Genomic DNA, 18,530 nt, shown 5'->3' on the forward strand with positions numbered 1-18,530 from the left:
AATAAGAACCAAAGGGATCACATAAACAAGACTAGTGTCTGCAAATACTAGCTGATAGAATCAAAAAGGGAGAGACTGATCCAACATGGGAAGTGAGATATACAACAGACCCATAGAATGGCAGATGTCCTAACAGCACTCTGGCCTCAGAATCAGCCCTTAAGGCATGCAGATCCGGCTGAAATGCCCATGAATGAGAGTATTTCAGGCATGGAAAGCCAAGACACTCTGGCGAGAAAAAAAAAAAAAAACTTAAATGAAAGATCTCCGCGAGTGAGATCCCAGTGGAAAGAACGGGCCATCAAAGAAGGAGGTACCTTTCTCTGAAGGGAGGAGAGAACTTCCACTTTGACCATGGCCTTGTCTAAAAATGATCAGAGTCAGTGAACTCAGAGGGCTTCCATAGCCTTGGCAGCTCATGACAAGAGCCTAGGGTGATTACTGAGGCCATAAACAAGAGTGTCAATTTGTTAAGTCAACAACAGGAGTCACTGTGCACTTACTCCTCATGTAGGATCTTTGTCCTTTGTGTGCTGTACATTGAGATTTAATGCTATAACTAGTACTCAAACAGTATTTTTCACTTTATGTTTCTGTGTGGGAGCAAATTGTTGAAATCTTTACTTAATGTATGCTAAACTGATCTTCTGTATATAAAGAGAATCAAAAATGAGTCATGATGTGAATGGAAGGAGAGAGGGAGTGGGAAAGGGGAGGGTTCCGGGTGGGAGGGACGTTATGGGGAGGAAGCCATTGTAATCCATAAGCTGTACTTTTGAAATTTATATTCATTAAATAAAAGTTAAAAAAAAAGAATCCACCTGCATCTTAAATGTCTGGTGTTGGAATCATTACAGGCCCTGGTCCTATCGTGGGGTGACCACTTGATCCCCCATTTCCACTTGAGAAGGGCAGCACCAGTGATAAACCCAAAGGAAGGAAAGAAGGAAGGGGTAGGGAAATTTGCCAAATAATTTTTGATTTTTGTAAAGATTTATTTTATTTGAGAGTTACAGAGAGAGGTAGAGACAGAGAGGTCTTCCATCTGATGGTTCACTCTGCAACGGCCGGAGCTGTGGCGATCTGAAGCCAGGAGCCAGAGCTTCTTCCAAGTTTCCCACGTGGGTGCAGGGGCCCAAGCAGTTGGGCCCTCTTCTACTGCCTTCCTAGGCCATAGCAGAGAGCTGGATTGGAAGAGGAGCACCTGGGACTAGAAATACAGGATGCCAGCACTTTAACTCGCTGCACCACAGTGCCAGCCCCAATTTTTGATTTCTTAATGAAATAGATGTGTGTCATTTCCTCTCACTGTCACGTACCCACCAGCCATTTTCCCATTTGTCAATCCACCCCACAAGTGGTAGAGGAGCTTTGGTTGGATCCTCTGGGAGTGCCAGGGACATGCAGATCAAAGCCTGGTTCCTGGGAAGGTCTATGGGGTGGGACACAAGAGGCACAGCCTCCCAAGCACACCCTGGAGAACAGACAGGGTAGGGGCCCACGTCCTTTCCCATGCCAATGCACCACATATCCAGGCATGCTTTCTCCATCCTTTTTTGTTTAATTTTTTTTGACAGGCAGAGTGGACAGTGAGAGAGAGAGAGAGAGAGAAAGGAGAAAGGTAAAGGTCTTCCTTTCGCCATTGGTTCACCCTCCATTGGCCGCCATGGCCGGCGCACCGTGCTCATCCAGCAGGAGCCAGGTGCTTCCCCCTGGTCTCCCATGGGGTGCAGGGCCCAAGCACTTGGGCCATCCTCCACTGCACTCTCTGGCCACAGCAGAGAGCTGGCCTGGAAGAGGGGCAACCAGAACAGAATGTGGCGCCCCAACTGGGACTAGAACCCGGCGTGCCAGCGCCGGCCTCTCTCCATCCTTTGACATTTCTGGTGTCTCCTGGTGTGGTGAGAGTAGAGAAGACTGCTGAGGCTGGCAAAGCTTCACAGGCAGCATAACTTTTTCACTCGTGGAAAGTCAAGAGCCTCTTTCCTGGCCTGGATTGGAGGCCCTAAGACTCAGTGAGTCTGGATTTCTCAGCAGAAAATGGAGCGAGGGCTTGGTCTGGCTGAGGTCCCAGGCTTGTGTGTGGCTTCAAGGAGCCCTGTGCCTCCCCCTGTGGCATTAATGGCCACCCTGGCCACGCTGAGACCTGTTTGGGGGTGCTGATGCAGTGACCTCCATACAAGAGGTGATGGGGCAATCCCTATGTCCAGATTGCTTCTTATGCTGAATCTGAGGCCACTGTGACAGATGGTAGCCCAGGGCATGGGTCACATGGCAGATGCAAGGGGAGTGAATCTGGGAGCAATGCTGTTTCCCAGATGGGAACAGAGCGTGGGCCTGGTCAGGAGGAGGAATGAGCCTGTGTGCGGGGTGGAGAACGTGTGGGGCTGGCTGGTGCTGTCTTGATCTCTCCTCAGGACTGGGTCCAAGAGGTGTTGGGTGGTCAGGGAGGCCTCGCACACACACCTCTGAGGCGTGGTGCCTTTGTTCAGCTGTTTATGCTGCCCTTGCTTCACAAAGCGTTCACCTTGGTGTAGAAAAGAAATAGCTTAAAACAGTTATAAATGATAAAGCACCAGGTCTAGGAAAGATTGAATCTCAGGAGACAGAGGATGTTGGAGCAGCCAGGTCTCGAACTGGTGGCCATGTAGAATACTGGTGCTTCAGGCCAGGACGTTAACCTGCTGCGCCATAGCACCAGTTCCTCCATGAAGTATTTTTATAGCCATTTTTACAGGGGATGTAACAGAAGCTTGGAGAGACCAGGAAACCTGTCCAGGAGGTGTCATTTTGAGCCTGCATGAGTGAGTGGCGCAGAACTTATAACTCGGGTCTGCCTGGCTCCAAAATTCTAGTTCTTTTCATGAAAGTAACTTTTTAATGATTGCAAATATTATGTTCTGGTTTTGTCTTGAAAAGGAATTCTGTCTTGCTGTTTGTGTAGCACAGTTTCATGTGGCTCCCCTGGTTCCTTCACTGCCAGAGAAAGGGGTGATGAAGTCAGGCCATTAGCTCCAAGAAATGGAGGGGTAATATCTCCATTTTCTTCCCTGTGATGGGATGTGAGGAAGTTTTATCTGTGATGTCAGGTCCCCAGGAGGGCAGACCCAGGCTCAAAACCCATTGTGAGTGGTGTGTACTTGTGTGCACATACATATTCTCTGTGCATGTGGGCTGGTGTGTGCGTGTGTTCATACCGTGCTAGTGTGTTTGCATGTATTGTGTGTTGGTATGCATGTTTATCCCTTTATGGGAGCATGTGCGGTGGTGTACACACGTTCACTAGTGTGTGTAAGCAGCTGTGTCCTTGTGCAACCAAGTGCACTTTGAATTTATACATGTATGTATAAATCAAAAAAATTTTCTTTGTCAGAACAGCAGTCACCCTGCCTAAGGGCCAAGGTGCAGGCAGGACATACCTGTAGACCAGGTAGATGTTGCGGTCAACTCTAGGCCCTGCCCCACATGCTCAAGAGGGAGGTCATAGTCCTCTGTAGTCTCCAGTGGGCTTTGACATGTGTTCCTAATTCACTCCTGTGTCCCCTAGCCTGGCTGACCCTTGGACTATTTCCCTTGGATGGATTTGGGTGGAGCTAATGGAGGCTTGGGAGTCATGTCACAGGGACCATGATTTGATCTTATATCTTGGAGATCTTAGCTCCTTTGGAGCCAGTAATAGTAGTCATTGCAAGTGGGTGGGGTGCCTCTCTTTTTGTATGGCATAGGGACTCCTGCTGTCCCCTGTGGGGCTAAGGTCATGGTGGGGGGAGCAGTGGGTTCCTGTAAGCACCATAGTGGGCTCCACACTGAGTGTCTGCCTGCCCTGGCACCTGCACCCGCAGATATTCTCCCTGGTTACCTTTGAGGCCACTCAAGGGATAATTTCAGGGCCACAGCAATGCCAGGGATATGGATGGTTTGCCTAGGATGAAAAAGTAGAGAGTGTGGCATTGAGGAGTACCAATGGTTGCACATTGCAACCAAGCAGTTTCTATTGGAAGATGCTTCCTGTAAGGTAAACAACAGCAGCTCAGAAACCAGTTCTGCAGAGTGATGGTTTTTGCCTTGCAAGAGATGAACTTACGAAGGTAAGAAACCATGTGCGTTCTGTTGAGAACTGAATAAAGTTGCTCTGCAGAATGTGTGTGTTGTATGTGTGATGGGCATAGTGGCAGACGTCAGCTCCAAGTGTCCATGTTAGTGGTGGATGCTTTCAAGACAGCTGGGATCAGACCATCTGTGCAGCGTATGCCTTGGTATTATGCTTTGCCTAGTGTAAGGTCTTCAACTGCAAAACATCCCTTGAGGCCCAGCAAAAACCGTTCATGGGGACATGAAGGAGGGAGGTGCTGAAAGGGCAGGAGAGTGCAGAAAGCACCAGAAACAAACCTTTCCAGCTCCATGCCGTGCAGGGAGAGACGGTGACAGCTGCTGATGTCTGAGGCCCATTAATAATCCCAAGTCCTCATGAAGGTCTCTGATGGACTTTAGCCCGGGTACTTGGGGCCTGTGCAGCACTGGTGACTGTCTGGGTCTCTACCTGACTGTGGGATAAACCGCAGCAGCACCAGATCCACTGTCGAGCTCCGGCCAAGTCGTTTGGGAGGCTGGATTCGTGTTGTGCCTTTCCTCCTTCTGGCAATCCTTTTTCAGGAATGCGGTGTCCTGAGTAATACTTCAATTCCTATTTGCTAGAATCTACATTTCATTTGATTTAAATAACTTTATTTTTTACTTGTCGGGCTATAATCAACTTATAATACGTATTATTTTGAAGTGTCCAGTTCAGAGACTTTTTGTCAAGGGTTGTGCAACCATCATCATGGATTTTAGGACATTTTCATCACCTTAGGGCTGGTGTGACATAGTGTGTTAAGTGCCACTTGTGAAACTGGCATCCCATCCTGGCTCACTGGTTGAATTGTGCCTACACTGCTTCCAGTCCAGATCCCTTCCAAGATATATTGGAAGATGGTCCAGATACTAGGGCCACTGCCACCCATGTGGGAGACCTGGATGGAGTTCCTGACTCCTGACATTGACCTGGCCCAAACCTGGCTGTTGTGGCCATTTGAGGAGTGAATCTGTAGATGAGAGATTCATCCATCTCTCTCTCTCTCTCTCTACCTCCTTCCTTACCCTGCCTTTGAAATAAACAAATGGATAATTGCTTTTTATAAAAGAAAAGGATCTGTGCCCACAGGTATTCACACTCCCTTACCCCCTCTCTCCAGCTCCTGCACCCGCTAATCTACTTTCTACTTCCACTGATTTACCTATTCTGGATATTCCATAGAAACGAAATCTTATAACCTTTTGTAACCGATTGCTTTCACTTAGTAATGTTTGTTTTAAGCTTAATCATGGTCTTTTTTTAGTTTTACTTATTTGTATGAAAGGAAGTGACAGAGGGAGAGAACGAGAAAGACAAAGATCATTGATCTACTGGTTTGCTTCCCTAGTATCTGTGACTTCCAGGGATGGACCAGGGCAAAACCAGAAGCCAGGAATTCCATCCAGGCTAATGTAGGTGGTGGGGACCCAAGTACTTCTACCATCATCTGCTGCCTTCCTGGGTGCACAGCAGGAAACTGTATTTGAAGTACTGGAGCCAGGACCCAAACTGATAATCTGACATGGGATGCAGGCTTCCTAAGCAGCAGCTTACCTCACTACACCACAGCACTGGCCACTTCAACCAACATTAGCATGTGTCAGTACTTCAGCAGGCTGCAGCAGAGGCGGCACAGTAACCACAACAGGGCCTGAGGCAAGAATTAGAAACCAAAGACAGACCCAACTGGAGCCAGTGCCAAAGTTCTGTTCCATGGTTCTGCCTTGAGGCATGACAAACAGAATGCAAGTACTGTCACAGCATGCAGTCCCCTGCTTGCTCACCAACATCCTCTCTCTACCTGCCCTGGCCCCTTATGACTGTGCCTTCCTAGGGACGCTCACATCAGACATCTCCCTGTGCTCAGAGCACCACCAGACCGCCTTCATACAGGGTCTTTGTTTAAAAAAGGTCTTGCTATTCATACACTTCCAGGTGAATTGTTTAAACGGTCACCAATGAGCACAGATGTTTCCTATCTGTGACAACATTCATCACAACGGTGCATTAACACAATAAAATCTGAAGGACAACAAAAACATGCAATTCCAGGTAAAGGAGTCTGGGAAACAGGAAGACAACTCCTCCTACTCCGATTCATCTTCACAAGACACATCACTGGGTAAGTTTTATCTAAGGATGAGGAAACTTGTTTCAAATACCACTATCCCATTTTAGATATGTAAGAAGTCTTATTCTTAGGGGATACCCCTGAAGCATTTAAGGCAAAATATAATTCTACAGCTCCTCTAATATTCAGTGGAAAATATGAGTATGTGAGAGTGTGTGTGTGTGTGTATACGTACATATTCCCACATACAGAGAGCCAACACAAGTTCACTTTTGAATTTCAGTAGTAGGCATGTGATTCCCAGTTCACTGAGGTATTCTTTTTTAACTGTATTTAAGAAATATAAACTTCATGCATTTCATATGTACAAATTTAGGAACATAGTGATTCTTCCCATCCTACCCTCCTTCCTGTCAGCACTCCCACACTTCCTCCTCCCTCTCCAATTCCTATTCTTATTTGTTACAAAGATCTATTTTCAGTTAACTTTATACTCATAAGTTCAAAAAATAGTTCCTCAGCAGTTGAGACAAGGGCTATTCAAGATTATTGCATTTCAAAGTGTCAATTTCACTCCCATGGGTTACCTTTTAGATACTCTATTACCACAGATCAGAAAGAACATAAAGTATTTGTCTTTTTTGGGACTGGCTTATTTCACTAAGCTAATGATATCCAGTTGCATCCATTTTGTTGCAATAAACAGGCTTTACATTTTTAACCAGTGCATAGGCACACCATAATTTATTTATGCAGTCTTCAGTTGATTCTATACCTTAGCTATTCTGAATTTAAATACAATAAACATGGGGGTACAGATCACCCTTTCATATACTTCTTTTCATTTGGTTAAATTTCCAGGAGTAGGATGGCTGGGTCACATGGTAGGTCTATATTGAGATTTCTCAGGTATGGCCTATAGGCCATAGTCTAGCACTATTCAAGATGGCCAATTTTAAGCCATTCCAAGATCTAGACCCAGTGTCCTCACCTTATTTCCCAACCAATATCTACCCCCCACACTTTTTTTTGAGAATCTACAAAACTGAGCTAGCAACTAACAGCCCCTTTCCTATCTACTTCTTCTAAACCCCATATTAAGAAACTCACCGACCAACTGGTGTTGCCAAGACCAAGGGAAGGTTAGGCAAGAAGCAAGTGCCTAATGGATATAGGGATTCCTTTCCAGGTGAGGAAAATGACTGGAAACATGTTGGGGATGGCAGTTACACAACACTGTAAAGGTACCAATATCACCAAATTGTGCATTTTGAAGTGAATAATGTTGCTATGTGAATCGCATCTTGTTTTTAAAAACAGCAGCAGCAGCGCCAGCAATTTGTTCTGTACTGAATCCCCAGTCCTCAGCCCCAGACGGGTTCAGTGTGTTCCTTTATCACAGCACTGACTACAAGCTGTGGAGCCCTTATCTGAAACTCTTGGAACCACAAGCATTTTTGATTTCAGAGTTTTGCAGATTTTGGAAATCCGCATTTATACAATGAGATATCAAGAGTACAGCACCCAAGTGTAAACAAGAAGTTAACCTACATTCCAGTAGCACCTTATAAACATCCTGGAAATAATTTTACACAAGACTGTAGTGCACCGTATATTAACTGTGAGGTGTGGCACTGGTGGGGAATCCAACAGGAGTCCCAAAGATGAGTCACAGATCACTGCTCACCCAACTATTAGGAGGTGGACTATGGAGAAATTCATGGTAGTTCCAAATCAGGTACAAAGCACTGCTAACCACAAACAAACTAAAACAAGAATGGGGTTACTTATGCTAAGCTAGGAGCTGATGACATCACTTATGCTAAATTTAGTGCCTGCCAAGAAAACATCTCCTCATCAGACTGAACAGACGCCTCTGGACAGGCTGATAACCTGTGTGCTAAGGACAATAACCAAGTCCTCTCAATAATAGCATGGCGATTGGCAGAACCAGACACAACTGATACGCCCTGTCCTACACAGCGGATTGGTGGTGCCCCGGGAAATCCTGAGAAAGAACGTGATTGACTGACACTCAGACTCCCACCAGGGGCTGTTTCCCCCTGGAGTGGCAAGGATAAAAGGAGAGCTCTTTTCACCACTCTCCATCCTCTTGAGGATCATGACCCAATATGTGGAACCTCTGGATCTCCTCATATGTGGAGATGAAAAGCTAGCTCACTACTCTGTAGCGGCACGAGGCAACTACGGGACCAAATTCCATCAGAACCAATGCCTTATCAGCCTGCTGCCAGACCTGACCGACCGCAGAGCCAGACCAGACCTCTCAGCAGGGGACCTTTCCAACTCCTGGCCTTGCTGTCCACCTGGGGACTCTGAGCCTACTGCCCAGAGTGACAGCCATCCCATGAGTTCCTGCCTGTAAGTGACTGTCCTGAGATCTGTCTCTCCAAGTGGTAACAGAGACTTAGGACTCTGGACTTTGACTTTTCATGACCATGATACAAACCTTGAGAATGCAGCATTTATAACGATATTAGCCATGTGTAATATGAGGGAATGTACCTCAACCCTATGATTAAGAATAATGCCATGTGGCCAGTGCTGTGGTGCAGCAGGTTAAAGCTCTGGCCTGAAGTGCCAGCATCCCATATGGATGCCAGTTCTAGTCCCAGCTGCTCCTCTTCTGATCCAGCTCTCTGCTATGGCCTGGGAAAGCAGTAGAAGATGGCCCAAGTCCTTAGGCCCCTGCACCCATGTGGGAGACCCAGAAGAAGCTCCTGGCTCCAGACTGGTGCAGCTCCAGCCATTGTGGCCATCTGGGGAGTGAGCCAGCAGATGGAAGACCCTCTCTGTCTCTACTGCTCTCTGTAACTCTGTCTTTCAAATAAATAAATCTTGAAACAAAATAATGCCATATGCTTTGCTGTACTTATATTACTATAGTTGAAATTCCTTTGAGACTGCTTTGATGCTTGGTGTGTGTTGTGATCTATGGATTAATGAACATAAATGTATAGATTGGTATGCAGAGTGGTGTGAATTGGTGTGAGCAATAAAAACCTATCATTGGAAAGACAGTCTTTTATTTATTTATTTGACAGGTAGAGTTACAGACAGTGAGAGAGAGAGACAGAGAGAAAGGTCTTCCATTGGTTCACCCCCCCGAAAGGGGGTGATCTGAAGCTGCACCGATCTGAAGCCAAGAGCCAGGTGCTTCCTCCCAGTTTCCCATGTGGGTGCAGGAGCCCAAGCACTTGGGCCATCCTCTACTGCCCTCCTGGGCCACAGCAGAGAGCTGGAGAGGAGCAACCAGGACTAGAACCCAGCGCCCATATGGGATGCTGGCACTGCAGGCGGAGGATTAGCCAAGTGAGCCACAGCACCAGCCCAGGAAAGACAGTCTTGTGTCAGTGTGTTCCCTCTTCCCTGTACTCCCACACATTGCCCTTAAGCCCTGTCGAGCTGTGTGACAGCAGGTACTCGCAACAGCACTGTACACATATGGTGTCAAGTTGGTGTTCATCAGGGGGCATTATTGGTTTCAGAGTATAGGATTAAGGATTCTCAACCCACATTTATATTAACGCTTCATAGAGCTGCCCCACAAAACTATGAGCCTCCTATCATCCTCATCTCCTCACATTCCCAGTGCTAAACCCAGGGCAGCTGAGGCCCTCAATTTTTTTTTTCACAATTGAAAAGCATAGACATCATTTCCCCCTCTTCAGGGCAGGAGGCTAGAGAGATGACCCCATGTAGGTCTGGGTACATAAAATCCTATGAGCACTTCTGTGAACTGGAAAGGAAAAGGTCCAAAAGATGGCTGCCCACCTGGTTATAAAGGGCAGGACAGAGACCTCTGGTAAGAAATTCAGCTAGCAATGACCAGAACTAACATGTACTGAGTTAACTGCTGTGCTAACAAGGAAGCACCCAACATGCTTCACATCACCTAATGCTCACAATGACTCTACCAGGTAAATACAATCATGAACATCATTTTGCAAAGGAAGAGAAAACTTCTTGAGAGAAGTTGCTGAAGGTCACAAACTGGGTCCTGGGAGGAGCTGGACTCAAATCCCAGTGATTGGACTGCCGAACTGGGCCCTGCAGCACCCACACCTTCCCTGCCCCTTCACACTGCTCCAGGGATGTTTTCAAGAGTCATGGATGGACACTCCTTGGCCCACAACTGGCCTCTTCCAAGGCCAAGAAAGCACTTCATTTTCCTCATTTATCTGCTTATTCATTGCATTAACACTGTTTATAGTTCATAATGTTAATATATAAAATTTTAATTTAAAAACTGTCAAAAACAGGGATGAATCATGAGAAAGACTGCTCATTTAAAAACACCTCTCCCAGGTAGATGATCCAGGGTTTGAGGCTATTCTTCTTGTACACAGAAAAAGGTCAGAGAATGCCTGCCTCCTCAGACACACCCCCAAGTCTTCCTTCCCTGGAGACCCATTTTCAGAGCAACCCCAACCTCTGCAGATGAAAGAAGGGTCCCTGCAGATGAGAAAACTATGGAACAAAACCAAATGTAAGTGGAATCATGAATCCTTACTTTCTGAGTTTAGAAAGCATGATGTGTATGTGTTTTTTTCTGTAAGAAAATGTCACAAATTGGTAATGAGAAATTTACCTAAGAGTCACTGAGGGAAAATAATTATCTGTGCACCTGAAAGGCAAACCTTACTACAAGTGTTAATGTCAAATTGTAACAATATATTGTTAAGATCAATATTAAAAATAAGCTAACTCCAAATGATATTTGGTATTGTATTGCTATCAAACTGTACGTAGTTTATATAGTTATAATGAGACAAGTTGTTCTCATACTACTAGTTGCACTCCATAATGGATATAAACAGCCAAAGAACTGAAAGTATCAAGTATCACAAAATTAAATACAGAAAACAAAAATTGCATAAAAGAAAGTGGCAAAAGCACAACTGTGAAACATGCAGCTTTCTGAATGCTATGGCAAGTGACAAAAATAAAAAGAAAGCCCTTACTGATCAATATGAAAAAAGCATCAGAAAATGGCCAAAGAACAGGCGCAGCCAATTCTGAAACAAGAAGTGAAGTAGACAACAAGTATGGAAACATGACTATGTTCACACACCCTTGATAGCATAGACATAATAGATCCATAACTTTTTCTATCAGGTTGATAATTAGGTTTTCAATAACAGCATCCACTAGTGGAAGAGTATAGGGAATGCAACTGTTCACATACTCCTAGAGGGAATGCAAATTAATTTTCAGATGTAAAAAAAAGGTCTCTACCCTTCAAAACCCTTATCCTCAATTGTATTTGAAATCCACAAGGCCAATCACATAGCATTAAATTTGAGGTGTATGAGTTCCAGAGTCAGATTATAGCTCTTCTCCTCCTAACTATGGCACCCAGGCAAATCAACTGTTCAACTTCCACCTGAAACTGTACTCACTTCCTAGGGCTGCTCCGAGTTCATGCAAAGCATGGAAGACAATTCCTGGGACATTCATGCTTGATAAATACTGGCTATTGGCACTTGGATTTCTTTCAAGAAACTTTTTAAGTAATTCAGTGGCATCTACTGCATGCCCCTAATGGGGCATTTTATCTGTCCATTTCACATAATCATTTCACATGAGCTATAATTTGCACATTCGATGTTTAGAATAAAATACAACTGAAAACATGCACATGTATCATTATCATCATTGTGGTATCAGGGAATTTGGTGCTGCCTGAGTGATAAAGAGGCTGGGCCCTATCTTCAAATGAGTACAGCCAGAGATTCATGGCACAGTGGGTGGTGTGAGGACATTACTTGCTTTACTGTCTTCATCTGTATTTTTTTCAAGGTGTTTTATTTGAAAGCCAGAGTTAGAGAGGGAGAGGGACACACACACACACACACACAGATTTTTCCATCTGCTGGTTCACTCCCCAGAGGGCCACCATAGCCAAGTCTGAGTCAGGCTCAATATAGGACCCAGGAGCTTCATTCCTATCTCCCCCACGGGCGGCAGGGCCCTAAACACTTGTGGCATCATCTGCTGCTTTTCCCAGGCCACCAGCAGGGAGGTGGATCACAAGCAGAGCAGTCAGAACTTGTACCGGCTTGCATACAGGCTCCTGGCATCACAGGAGGTGGCTTCACCTGCAACACCAGCTCCTTTCTTCACCTCTATTCTGTTTTCCAGAACTACACACAGCATTTTATCCTTTCTGGTTGAGGGCACTACCTATGTCAGAATGTATTACTTCACAACCACACATCACATCCTACTGGCCAAAATGTTCAGTCACTCATTCCCATCTGCTCATTGTCTTGCACACCATTTTGCAGACTCTGCCCTTTAAAAATAAATTTCTCATGAGCAATATTTATGATTTTTGAGTATAAAACAATGCCAAGAAACAAACTGTTTTTGTGACAATGAATGATCCAATTCTTTCTCATGTTTGGAGGCAATATATTTAAGCCTACAAGAGGTTTTACTTTATCATCTGATTACATAACAACTGTAGAACACTTAATCGTTTTCTGGTTCATTAAATTGAGGTAAGAAAAAAGTACTATCTTGTCACTGTTTCTAATTTCACAAAGTTCGTTCCCATCATCTATTTATATGCAAATTCCCAACAGAAGTCAGTCTCAATTCCCTAGCATAAATAATCTCATGGAGGTAGAAATTTGAGCAACTGGATATATCCCTTAGCACCCTTGGCAAGATGGATAACTATAATAGTACAGACAAGGTTTCCCTATGGCAGAGATGAAACAATGACAGAACTCAGCCTTTATCAAGGACTCAACTATTGAACAGGCTAATTTAAAAAAATGTTGCAGCTATTAGCTATTTCCAGGAACAGTGGGATAAGAGGCAAGATGCACTTGTTAAATCCCTGATATTTTCTCTGAAGATGAACTCCAATCAGACAGCTCTCTAAACAATGGCTGAAATTTGTCAAGGAATTTACATTTTTACTTTTTTTGTAAATTGAATTAAAAGCCTTTATTCACTGTAACCCCCAACCTGCAGCCCTGTAACCCGACATAATTCTCTGAAATTCCTACTTTAAGATCAGTCTAGGCTCCATCTTTGTCATCTTACATATAAAAGCAGAGTTTGCCTCAAAACCTGGGGCTCGCTCAGTAGAGTCTATAACTCTATAGCTCCATACCACCTCCATTTGCCCTACTTTGGCCTGAAAACCCATAAAAATCCATATTAATTTTCTTTCTGGCCCAGGAGCCAAATTTCATCTTTCAACCTCCCTGCCATACCCCAATACCACCTTGCACATCTGCGCTCCCATAGTAATTTTATATAGACATCTAAATGACTCTTACACTGTATTTTGTTTATGTCTGTCTCCTTGGAAATTCTAGAAGGCTATGACTAGATATGTAAAGAAATTTTAGGACATATTCTAAATTTACTATTATAAAATCAAATCCTATAGAATCAGCGAATACCCTGATTTTAACCCTATTTTATATAATGCCACCTATGCACACAACTCAGAGAAAGCTACACATCTGAATCATTTAAAAATATTTATTTATTTGAAGGGCAGAGTTATATAGACAGAGCCCATCTGCTGGTTTACTCCCTAAATGGCTGCAACAGCCAGGGCTGGGCCAAGTTGAAGCCAGAAGCTTCACCAGGTCTCCCGCATGGGTGCAAGGACCCAAGTACTTTAGGCCACCCTCAGGGTTTTCCTTGGGCTTTTCCAGGAGCATTAACAGGGAGCTGGATCAGAAGTGTAGCAGCTGGAAATTAAACTAATGCCTATACAGGATGCCAGTGCTGCAGGAGGTAGCTTTATATTAATAAAAATTAAAAGAAAACAAAGTATGTCTTTGCAAAAATTAAAGAAAAAAAGCAAGCAAGGAAGGAGGGGGCTTGAGGGGTGGGGATAAAAGTATGGTTATCTTCTTAGAACTGTATCCATGAAATACATGAAATCTCTCTTTATTAGTAAAAATAAAAAAGAACACTAAAAAGGTACAGCTGTCTCTAGATAGGACTACTAAGGAACTCTCAAATTTATTTCACCCACAATCTATAATTGTGAACTCCATTCATTTATGTCAACTCAACCTTAGAGAACTCAAAACCCCTTCACCTATTTTTAACTATTGTATTATAGAAAAGAGTTAAGTAACTTTTTTCTTCCAATATTCTGCAAATGATTTTAATTTTGCATGTTAAGCTAAGATGCTATGTATCAGACAATGTCATAAAATATTCAAATAACTCACACACTTTAGCTGTCTGCCAGCATGTCTCCTTCAGGTAATTGAGCTCAAATACACAAGAAAATATACATTTTTAAAATTTCTTCTTAAATCAAAGTCGTATAGAGTAAATGAGGATCATTATCATGATTTTCATTGAGTGTTTGAAGATTCAAATTTGATAGCCAAGAAGAATTGGCAGGAGGGTAGGGGGTCAAAAAATAAAATACGGATACATCTAACCATAAGCCAGAATAAATTCCATTTGCATTAGAGACCTAAATGCACAACAATGAAACAAACAACTAGAAGAAGCCTGAGGGACTGTTTTTATTCTTGAAGTATAACACTGGAGAGTCTACAGGCTAAGATATAAAGCTGAATGTTATAAAAGGTTATATAATCAGTTTTATAAATATAACCTTTCTGCATAGAAAATGCTACTATGTCATAGTCAACAAATAAATATTATTATTCACCTTAGCATGGCTTCTATCCCTGAATTACAACTACATGGAAAAAAATCAACAACTCAATAGAAAAATGGAAAGGATAAGCTGTCCACTGGAAAGAAGCTGCAGAGCAAGCAGTTGTGGCACACAGCAGGTTAACTGCTGCTTCAGAAGTCTGCATCCCATATCAGAGGGGCAGGTTCCTGTCCAGACTACTCTGCATCCTATCTAACTACCTACTAATGCACCTTAAAAGGAAATGAATGAAGGGGCAAGTTCTTGGGTCCCTGTCAACCACTTGGGAGTCCAGAAGGAGCTCCTCATTTCAACCTGGCCCAACCCCAGTTGTTTATGGGCATTTAGAGAGTAAACTGGAGGATGGAAGACATGTCGAGGTATGTCTTCCCTCTTTTAAATTTAAAAAAAAAATTAAAAAATGACTCATGGGCTCATAAAAGATACTCAATTTGATTGCTAATAAGCAAAATACAATCTAAAGTATCCTGAGATACACTATTTTACTTATTAGGCTAGTTAATGTCAAAAAACTAAAACAGGAGGAGGCATCTAGCCTATTGTTAAGACACCAGTTGAGATGAGATTGTGATGTTCCACTGACAGTGCCAGGGTTCAAGTCCCAGCTCCAGTTCATAACTCCTGCTTGCTGCTCCTCTGGGAGGCAACAGTAATTGGGTTCCTGGCAGCCTCTTGGGAGACCTGTATTGGGCTCCTGGGTTCCTAGGTCAGCTCTTGTTTTCTACTCCTGTGGAAATGTGGTCTTCCTACTTTTTAACTGTTTATATCGTTCACTTGCTGGTTCACCCCCCAAATGCTTACAGCAGCCAGAGAAGGGCCAGGCCAAATCTAGGATCCAAGAACTTTGTCCACATCTCACATGTAGCAGAGACGAGACTTAAGCACTTCAGCCATCACCTGCTGCCAATAAGCAGGAAAGTCAATCAGCAAAGTACCTGGGATTTGAATCAGGCACTCAGATATGGGAAGCAGCCTTCCAAGCAGCAGACTAACATGTTCCAACACAACAACCACCCCAAAATCTCAAGTATTTTTAGAGGCAAAAAAAAAAAAAAACAAGAAAGAAAAGAGGTTCAATCATAATATCCATACATACGTAACCAATTCAACATGGTCCACGGGATGAAAAGCAGACTCTAGTTCTGCTGTACACTCCTCTCATTCTATCAATGTTTCGTTCAAGTTATTCATTGCAACTTACTCACTATCATTACAAAATCTTGAAAAACAACCTAATATTTAACTTATGAGTTCTTCCTTTTTTCCACGAAAAGTTTCATGTTGGAGTACCATGATTCTCTATTCTAATATTTTAAGAAAAAATAATAGTATGGTCAATACAGTGAATGCTACAGATTGAAACTGACACATGCACTCCCTGTTCCAAATTTTAAAATGCAAACTGGCATACTGATAATACCAGTATTATTATATATCATGTATATGCATTATAAACATATATAACCTATTTCTAGAAGAGAAATATACTATTAAGATTTAATGGGTCTTCAAAAAGTTCATGGAAAATATATCTTAAATAGAAAGTACTCGCTGGTGCTGCGGCTCACTAGGCTAATCCTCCACCTTGCGGCGCCAGCACACGGGGTTCTAGTCCCGGTCGGGGCGCTGGATTCTGTCCCGGTTGCCCCTCTTCCAGGCCAGCTCTCTGCTGTGGCCAGGGAGGGCAGTGGAGGATGGCCCAAGTGCTTGGGCCCTGCACCCCATGGGAGACCAGGAGAAGCACCTGGCTCCTGCCATCGGATCAGCGCGGTGCGCCAGCCACAGTTCGCCGGCCGTGGCGGCCATTGCAGAGTGAACCAACGGCAAAGGAAGACCTTTCTCTCTGTCTCTCTCTCTCACTGTCCACTCTGCCTGTCAAAAAAAAAAAAAAAAATAGAAAGTACTCATGGATTTCTCTGCACCAAAATAAACATCCTTTAGCTCCATTTCCCCACTAACTTCTAAAAATATCTTTGAAAAACCCTCAGGTGGGACACAAACCTCAGGGAAAGCCAAACCAACCAGGGAAAATACAGTTAATAAACCTGGGAAGGTGTGTGTTTTATGTAATTGAAAACACAACCTGTACTACCAAGAAAATAAATCAACTAATGCGACACGCAACATCACTGACATTTCTGCCAGTTATTTAAACGAAAAATTAATCTTTCATGAACTAACAAAACAACTTCATGTTTTAGCAAACATCAAGTATCATGGTTTCTGAATCTGTGTTTTCTGAAATGAGAATCAAGTCTAGCTCTTTCAAGTCCAAATGAAATACCCCTAGGAAAAGTTCAAGTCCAAATGAAATACCCCTAGGAAAAGTTCAAGGAAAGTCTCCATTCTAAATTCACTGCAAAGCAGATGCAGATTATTTGCATTTTCATAAAAGACATTCCAGCCTCAGGCAAAATCCTTGTACAATCACAAAGGACCACTGTAATTAACCCAATAGGTAACTGAGCACTGGAAGCACTAAATCTCCTTTATGATCCACTCTACTCTTGTTAGATGACATCTGCTTCAAAAATATAGAATGGGAATGATTTGCCAAATTGTCTAAATCCCAGCACCTGCTTTTCTGCCACGAAAGACAGCTCCGACCAAATGCAGCAGACAGACGTCACCAGGTGCGCTCTCAGGCAGCGCAATCCCTGAAGGTGGGGCATTCTCGGGTACCCCAGGCCCTCGCAGGTGCGGTCTCTGCAGGCGCGGGGAGGGCCCTGTGAGACCCCCCCCCCGGGTCCCGCCCACAACAAGCCCCGCCTCGGCCGCGCACGACGCCCCCGCCGCCGGAAGAGGCAGGGCTGCGCTCCAGGCGGGGAGCCGCGGGCGCCCACGAGCACTGGGGCACGGGCCGGGCAGCCGACCCAGCGGGCGGGCGGGCGTGCGGGCGTGCGGGCGTGCGGGCGAGGCTAGTCCGGGATGCCGGACACCGACGGGCAGGGAGGACTGCGGAGCCGGACGCCCTCAGAATCCGGACGGCGGGAAGCTCAGGACTCACCAGGGACGGCGCCGCCTTCAGAGGCAGAGCGGGTTGCGTCCTTCCTGCTTGAGGCTCTCCATGGGCGTTGAGTCCCTGACTCCGCGGACGCCGGTTCCGCGCCCGTCTCAGAGGCGCCGGCCACCGGCTCTAGGCCAAGGCGTTTAGGCGCCCGCTGGGTCCCGCAGCCAATTGGCCGCCACCGCCGGCCGCCCTGGCCAATCGGAACCCCGACGTGGGCGGGACTTCTCCTTGGCCCCTAAAGACCGGCCTCAGGCCACCTGCGCACTTTCCCGGCTGCCGAGTCTGAGGTGTGAACGGAACACAGAGTCAACTCAGGCGGGTTCAGGAGTGTGGGCCTGGTAGACAGGAGCAGTTACAGACAGTGCGGTGTAGGCATTGCCTGGCTAACTACCGCGGGTGTACTCAGCGCGAGTCCTGGCCTGGCCAGGCTCTACATAGCGTCCGCCACTCCGCCCCGGGTTCTGCTGCCTGGACCCTGCCAGGCCACCCCACAGGACTTAGTATCCCTGAGAGCTCCCCGCCAGCTGTGCGGGCCCCAGGCAGGAAGAGCCTGAGGAAGGCTGCGGGGTCAGCAGGTGCCCCTGCTTACAGAAGGAAAACCTGGATGAGGACAGAAATGCAGGGAGTGCTGTGAAGT

The 18,530-nt window shown here is 45.0% G+C and overlaps 1 long non-coding RNA gene across 1 annotated transcript; it reads right to left on the reverse strand.

The window, feature by feature from the left end:
- Positions 1-997: 997 nt before the first annotated feature.
- Positions 998-18,115, reverse strand: LOC149123240 (uncharacterized). The gene is made up of 3 exons (XR_016218594.1): positions 17,891-18,115; positions 5,669-5,765; positions 998-1,210 (listed from the first exon to the last, which is right to left on the reverse strand). It is a non-coding gene; the product is annotated as an uncharacterized LOC149123240 (long non-coding RNA).
- Positions 18,116-18,530: the final 415 nt, after the last annotated feature.

Source organism: Oryctolagus cuniculus, chromosome 12, assembly GCF_051225735.1.
Source record: "Oryctolagus cuniculus isolate XC-2025 breed Fujian yellow rabbit chromosome 12, ASM5122573v1, whole genome shotgun sequence".
Classification (NCBI taxonomy): Eukaryota; Metazoa; Chordata; class Mammalia; order Lagomorpha; family Leporidae; genus Oryctolagus; species Oryctolagus cuniculus.